This window comes from Tyto alba, unplaced genomic scaffold (genome assembly GCF_018691265.1).
Source record: "Tyto alba isolate M040663 unplaced genomic scaffold, T.alba_DEE_v4.0 Super-Scaffold_16, whole genome shotgun sequence".
NCBI classification, from domain to species: Eukaryota; Metazoa; Chordata; class Aves; order Strigiformes; family Tytonidae; genus Tyto; species Tyto alba.
The window spans coordinates 122957-131250 of record NW_024881278.1 but is presented as its reverse complement, the minus strand read 5'-3'; the positions used below and the strand labels follow the sequence as shown (position 1 = coordinate 131250).

Genomic DNA, 8294 nt, shown 5'->3' with positions numbered 1-8294 from the left:
GCAACCAATGCTACCTAGAGATGCTCAAATCCATGCTGCGGCTCAGATTACTGGGTCAAATTTAGTGTCCTATATTTTAAATCAGATTATTCAATTTCTCTGCTTTTAACCAGAAATGCCTTTTCCTCAGCAGCTTTTCGTGACACAAGTTGCAGCTGGAATGTTTCCCTGAAGGTTGCAGATTCAGCCAGACTTGTTCTGAAAAAGTTTAACTGAAAAATTCTTTATGTTCTAGTATAAAAAACCATTATCTCTTTTGATTTAAAGTCAGACTGAGTTACAGACTATGTTTCAAGACATTGAAATGTTTCACTGTAGGTTTCCCTCCCGTAACTGAGACATGCACACGCACACAAAGAAAGAAATAAAGCACAGACTAAAATAACAGTTTCTTACACAAACAGTAACTGAGATGCACCTTTCTAATTTGTGGAAAACACCTTAAAATCCCTTTTTAGGTTGGCTAGTAAATAGATGTCCCTTTGGATGCCTCTGATGATAGTCTGTATAAGGCTATATAAGAGTTTGGGCCTGTTCTAGCGTAACTTTTTTGCATTGACAGGTGAAAAATACCAAGTTAAAAATGAGGTACCACACACAACTAGGTTGCACTGTCCCTCTAACGTACCAGGCTTTCCAAAATGCAACTCCTCAACACAAAGTCCTGGGAAAGGTTCTATTAATAGTAGCAAGTCCCGAGCACCTCAACAATGTGCTCAAAGTGCTCACTCAAGGCAGAGGAAGATCAGTCTTTCTTTGTTGTTGCATACCTCTTTTCAGTGGGGAAAAAAAAAAAAAAAACAGAAAACAAACAACAACAAAAAAACCCCCACACAACAAACCAACAACCCTGATTAGTTCAAGTTCTTCTCCAAATCAGCTTAACATTTTGGAAGCAAAATGAACTATAAATACATTTTTCAATCTAGCAATCGGTTTTTATGAACATTTGCCGCACCAATTCTATGAAGCATTTAAAAATAAATATTAGTATAGTCACTCACCAACGGATCTCAAACAGCTTGTTATATTTCCTGACCTTTGTACAAAAGAAAGTTTTATACTTTTTTTTGCCGTCCTTGTTGGGATTTGTAGTCTGGTACATTTCACTAGATGAACGCAATTTCCTGTTGAAACGTTGAAATGCTGCTATCTAGTGAAACTCAGGATTGTAAAAGTGTGATTTTTCTCCTGCCCAGGAAAGGCCAAAAAGGCAGCACCAGCATTAGCTGTCCATTCTCCCTAAGGAATTCAAGAGATCAAAAGGAATCCCACCAAAAAGGGCCACAAACGTGTTTTTTGCAAGCAATCTCTCTGTAGCAATATAAACTATCAAATTCCAAGCTAAGACAATATTTGCCTAATTTTGTACGTTTGGGTTTTTTTTGTTAAACTGGTGACTAACTTTTTCTTTTTGTATCTAGTGCTATAACTTACATTTGTTAAGGCGGAGTTAATCTCATCAGACTAGAAAATTCTAGGACAGACTACTTCAGTTATAAGCTCACATCAGACCTAAAGTGACTCTGATCGCATTCTTAAAGAATTTGGAGTCCTGCCTGAACTTCAGGTGGGCACATTCTCCTCAGGAAAGCCATTTCTTTGGGTAGACTGGGACACATGTACAGAAAGCTCAGTAATACTATCTTGTCTTTCCGCTGAACTAAGATAGCTTTCCTAAGGCTTTGTAAATCAGCTTCCCCAGGAAACAAAATGATTAATGGCTAGGTTTTCTAAAAGCATTTATCCTTCTGTCCCTAACCTTTTGACTGCTCAATTCAGACAGACCTGTTGCAATAAGTTCCTGTTTTTCAGCTCAATCACCAGAGAAATCTCCAAATCCAGAAACATTCCAAGCAAGCAATAATTAACAAAAAAATGCTTGAAATTCTATATAAAAGGTAGATTTTTATATACACACCTTGTTTCCCCTGATGAAAGGAAAACATCAGTTTAATTCACTTATTAGAACACTGAAATAGAGGGAATAGAAAGAAAAAAAGCTGGTAGACAAAGGAAATATCTTTCAACCATAGATGGAAATTGAAAAAACCCAAACCCCACCCAACCAACCCCAAAACAAAACCCCACCACACAAACACTAGTGCTTTGCACTTATCGCTGTCTGGAAATAAATTGCTCCTACGTACCTATGGTAGGAAAGGAGACATTGCAGTGCTGCTCAGAACCTGTGTAGTTTGTTCCAGCAGTATCTTTTAAAAGCTTCCCAAAATGCATTCCAGGCCAGAGATTTAGAGACAAATTCTTACAATCTGTTAGCAATTACAGTAGTTGGCAGAATTTTCAGCTATTCAAGGTAAATACATAGTTGGTTCTTTAAAAGAGATCTCTGAAGTACCTCCAACAGGTAAATAATCCTTATGTGACTTTCCAATTCCAGTAACCACTGACTGCACAGAAACATGCCAATGTAACCATTTGCTTATCAGTTTGGGTAACCCAAACTGGAGTACTTGAGAACTATCATCATCAGGAGGTTTATTCCTATAAAATAAGGATGATGCTTCTGATGTGGCTATCTTTCTTCGGTATGACTTTCTCATGTCATGAAGATGATTTCATTCTTAACAAGTTGGTCTCAGTGTCAAATTCCTATTTTGTTGTCAGTGGAAGGCACATACGGGGAAGAAAAGGAAGAGGGTCTATCTTTTAGACTTCAAACATTGCCTGACTGAGAAAGACTCAAAAAGAATTAAACAAAACACCCATGACATGGAGACATTTTAAATCAACGAAGGTCACAATGCCCTTGAAGGGTTTTGAGTAACAGAAAAATTAAGGTTTTGAATAACAGAAAAATAAGGTAACAACAGACCTTGAAGGTTTTGGAATAACAGAAAAATATGGTTTTTAAATAACAGAAAAATAAGAAGGTTATCAGTGAACAACAGAGGACTTTGGAAGAACGCCCGGAGCAAAAAAAAAAAAGTAAAAAAGCAAGTTATAGTGGCAAGGGAAAAAAGACCTGTAGTTAAGCTAGCCAATCAAATGTTAGAATAGGCATGTGAGTAATATATGGTAAGCAATAAGCACTTATGCTGGGGACATGGACAACTTTGTAGGGGGATAAAAACGCAGCTTTCTGAATAATAAAGGGTCTTCGATCTTAACATTGGAGTCTGTGTCATAGATCTCCCCAATGACAGACTTGTGCAACAGTAAACTTCTGCACAAAGTAATTATTGCAGAAAGTTAGAAGACACAGACAAGAAGCATAATAATGATGGAAGTGGCAAGATTACTACAACAGATAGTCTTTAGACACTGAATACTGTAATCAACATCCTTAGATCATAGCACAAGTGACATGAACAGCACAAACAACTTGATGTATTAAGCATTTAATAGTTATTGACAAAACAAACCTTCTTATACAAAACATACACAAAAGCAGGCTAGTGAAATAGTCCGTCATACAGCCCTGACCATCCAGTTTATTTTCCATTCACTAGAGTAACAGAAAAGTGTCAGGTCCATTGCTTACTACTAAAAAAATTCTAGTAACCATCTTCAGGCAGGAACTAGAAGCATATTGAAAGATGATACAAAATACAAAATTACTCTTGATACCATAATTCACTGAGCTGCAGAAATAGTGTAAGGAGTTTAAGAGGAACCCTTGATTGTGCACCCTATAAACAGAAAATTAGTAACTTCAGTTGCAATGTCCAAAGAGAGAGGTTAAGAGAGTGGTGAAAATACAGTTTCTGTGGACTAGAGAAAGCATGGTATAAAAACCATATGCTGAGAAACAAAAAGTACAGTTCTTTCCAACTCAACAGCACTCAAGATACAAATATTGACCACCCAGAAGAGAGCTGTTTTAGGAATGACAGAATTAAACATTTAAGATTGAGAAGTTTCACAGTAGATTAGTTTCTGATTCATGCCTGTTTCCATTTTTTCTTCAATACCTTGGTTTTTCTTTGTCATCCAAAAAACAAACCTACCAAAGTAGAACACCATCAGATCATCAGGCTGTGGGTAACATCACTGCTTTTCCATTTCTGCTCTTGTATTCTAGCTTTTCCAATTGTGGGAAGTAGCAGCTCCGAGACAGCAGGGGATTTGCATGCCACCAGAGCTCTTATCACAATTTGTGCAAGAGGCTGATGGCTTTGACCTGAAGCAATTATCTTTTCTATATGCAGATTCTGGCTGTAGCCACTGCAAAGGCAGCTTACAACAGAGCACCTTTATTGGGTGATACATTCAGGTGCTTTATCTTTCTCTGAAGTCCCAAACCAGTGCTTAAGATGTTCTTCTGTGGGCTCTATTCCTGCAGGTCGTGTATCTATACAGAAGAAAAGAACGTCAAAGTAAAATTAAACTTTTCCAGTTAGACAGGCAGTAGGAATACAGCAATTTAATCTTGACTAGTGTTTTAAATGTCAACTGTCAAAGCTTGCCTCTGAGTAACTTGGTAATAGAATTCCTCACAACACAACACAAAAGTTGGCTGTCCCAAGCAACGGCAATGAATCATATTCTTTCTGGAAGCCTGCAATTAATACTTTGAAAACTGGTTAACTCTTCAACATGTCTGCTGGGCCTTCTAAAAGTTTTTAGAAGCAAGTGTAATGATGAAGGCAGTAGTCTTAATGTGCTACTATAGATCACTAAGGCTTCCCCAGACGTCACCTGGCCAGATAAACGAAATCCTGAGATAGGGCTGAGAAACACAACTTACCAAAACAGCTACTACTGCAGCTGGAGCCAGGCAGACTGGCAGATTCAACAGTGTCTAAAGTCTACCACCTTGAAGTTTAGAAAAAAGTTAACCAGCAGTTAGCTTCAAATAGTTTTTCCATGAAGTCTGTGCTCAATCAATGTAAAGTTAAAAAGCAAAACATTTTAGAGCATCAGCTATCTAGTAATGATATTCTGCTAATTCAATTTTAAAGTCAGTCATCAACACTTCCACTGCAGCAAAAAAAAAGAAAAAGTTTGATTATTCTTCAGGGGATGAAGGATTCATTTAAGTAATTAGGTTCTCTAGCCCATACATAAGCTTCACAGCTCCAGCTGGTCAGCCTTCCAGCTGACTAACTATTCAGGAAAATTGTGCCATCATGCAAGTTTCAGGTCTGAATATAGAAAGGATAGAGCATTTACCCTCAACTTGCAGGCTACCCCTTATACTTTACCTCTCCCAAATCTGTATAGGTTAATACCACCCTGTTACATACCTGCTAGTGTACCCAAGCTGGAATTATCAAAGAAGTTTGTTGGACAAGTCAGTGGCAGAGGCTTTGATATGTCCTGAATCACAGTTTCCTGAGGAACAGATTGTTTGGAGTGCGAAGGCATTTGGTCTTTAAGGGAATATGGCACTGTTTTCCTTGGAGACCTTGGAACTGTCTCTCTAGTGGTTTCTCTTGAGGATCGTTCTTTCCATTTTAGTGCTCGCTCTTTCCATTTTCTAAGTTCCTCTTTCAGTTCAAACTCATTACTGGAAAAAAAAAAAAAAAAAAAAACAAACCCCAAAAATAACCCCTCAAAAAACAACCCGGCACTTAATTAAGAAAATTTTAAAGTAGCTCCTTTAAGTCAGGAAAAAGTTCTGATGAGACAGTTCCTGTATTTTCAGATGACACAGACACAACAATCAAGACCATATTTGTGTATCTTGCTTTCAGAGGCTTTTTTTTTTTTATTTTGTAAGCTAAAATTCCTTCCAACATACAATTTAAGTCTATCTTCTAGCATTTAAGAGATTCTTACGAAAGAAAGCAATTTGAAGTTCAATAGCCAGAGAGATATATACATAAGTAATAAACCACTACCCTTAAAAAAAGTTTAATGTAAAAAAATATTAAAAATCTAAAATTAATAATTACTCACTGCTACAGGTCGCCCAGAAAGAAAGTGATGTGCATAGTTAAATAACAACAATGATTTGACATGTTGCTGATCAGCTTTATACTTACCTTAGTAGAAGGTCATTTTGTTTCTTCAGGTGAAAGTTCTCTTTCTGTAGCTTAGCTTGTTCAGATTTTAGAACAAGTATTTGTGTGCTCTGCACAATACCACTGCCACCACCACAAGTAAGGGGCATTTGGGATTCCTGAGGAGCTGCTTTTTCCAGTGCCACTAGAAAACAGTTTTATATAAAAGTGTGGGCTATTTAGACAGTGCTTAAAACCAAGACTATATATTTTTTAGCTTATTCCTTCCTATGGTCTGATATGTAAAACCTTACTAGGTTACAAGTGCCATTACAACAGCTATTTTTTTATACACAAACACACCTCCCAGTATTCACACTGCCAGGGAGATATTAAGGAAGTTAAGAAATGCTTCACTGGGCCATTTAGAGTAAAAATAGTTAGTTTCATGTGTGTCAATTATATTTAGAATTAGATTTTCATATGTGAAGTCAGTCAAGGAAAAAATAGCAACATGAGCTACTACAGCTGCAGCTTATCCCATCACAAGTGCAAACAGTGGCTGGAGAAATAAATACAAGGACTGCTGTGAAGCACTGTATGTGCAGCTAACATTTTATTTTCCATCTCATCTTGCAATGCACCCAATTCTCCTCATACCCTTTGAGGTAAAAGGCCTGCATCTCTATTTGGACTTTAACCATATAACCTTAACACTGAACGTTTAACATGAAAGAGCCACTTATATTTGTCTTGGGTTTACCAGTAGCATCTTGGTCTTGCTGTAATCTTCTGAATTGTTCTTTTAGCTTTGTTAACTGCTGTTCTTGGTGTTCTGCAAGAGCTTTATAATTAGCAATTCTATATGGGGCAGGAAGGGAGGAAGAAGAAAAAAAGATAAAAATCTTCAGTTCAGTATTTATTACAGTCGTAGAAGAGCTAGTTAGCTCATTTGGAAATCAAACACAAAACATACCCAAGTTATACAGGTAAGATTACATAAACCTAGTTGTCAGATTTTAGGTAAAGTGCAGAAACCCAAAAGTTGAACTAGAATTGTTCTCTGTGTATCTCTTCTCTCCAGTGAACTAGAGATTGCTTTCAATTACTGCTTTCCCCTCACCTTCTTTAGTCAGAACAGTTACTTCATTTATGACTGAACATAGGTTGGTTGAGAAATTTTGGTGGGTGTATAGGGAAGGAGTTTTGTAACCAACCCGAGATGCATACAGTTTTTACTTTCTCTGGAATCTAGCTACAATAAAAACCTAGGACACCTAAAGCTGAATGCTCACCTCTATTCTGTGGAAAAGAGAGACATAGAAGTAGAAGCTAAGAATTAAGTCGTTGAGAATTGTAACAAGGTAAAGTTTGAACTTACTTAATTTCGAAGAGAGTTGGATTGTTTCATTCTTTCCATATCACATTTTACCAATTGTGTTTTGAGATGATCAATTTCTTCTTTGTACAACTCAGCACCTTTATCTAATTTTGCCTGAAAATAAAAGATTTAGTGTGAAGAAAGGCTTGTTACTTAGCAATGAATTTAAGGGTTGCTTACTTTGTATCTTGACTAATATCTGCTAGATTTTGCAGGTACAGGACTGGGAGCAGGAAGTTATTCTGGAGTAAGGAACGCCCATGTTATCAACGAGCACTATAGTATTAGTTGGTATCCTAATTCTGGTGTACTACATGCAATCGTATTTTAGCAACTTTTGCTGACTTGTTTGCATATATAAGTCTGAGAATTTAGAACCAGTATGGTAATATATTACATAGAAAAAACAGCTCATGCTTCAGTTTCCAATTCCAAATTTTCTTACAATGTTTCAGAAATGCATCATGTACAAATGATAAATTTAGCTTCTAATATAACATAGGTTCTAAATTCTGTCTCTGAAGGCTGCATCGGTAGAATGTGAAACCGCATGCCAAACAGGCAAGTAGAGTGTTTTAATTTAAGAATGCCTATACAGAACAATAAATTGAAGTTAGAGAGCTATGTTTCATCCACAAGCGGTTCTCAAGCATGCTCACTCGCTCCCTCTGAGATGAGAGGAGAATGAGAAGAGTAGTTTTGCTCATACCTGAAGACTCTGATTCTCAGCTTAAGGCAGGTTTTGAGGCACTTCTCTGTCTCATTCACTCTGGCTTGCAGTTGGGTGAGCTCACTTGTTGCTGGTTTGATTCTTATCTGTGCTTCTAATTTGTTTATCCTGTCATCTTGCTCTTTGACATTTTCTCCCACTTCATTTATGACACTTTCCTAACTTCTGAATTTTTATTTCCATAGCCTATTGAGATACATCAATCAGTTATGAGTAGTCATGCCAAGAGATCTAATCAGTAACAGGCACATGGTCACATTCTTAATAAAACTAA

General features: G+C 37.0%; 1 pseudogene; it reads right to left on the bottom strand.

The window, feature by feature from the left end:
* Positions 1-3346: 3346 nt before the first annotated feature.
* LOC116959576 overlaps positions 3347-8294 on the bottom strand; it is a 37758-nt pseudogene continuing 32810 nt past the window's right edge.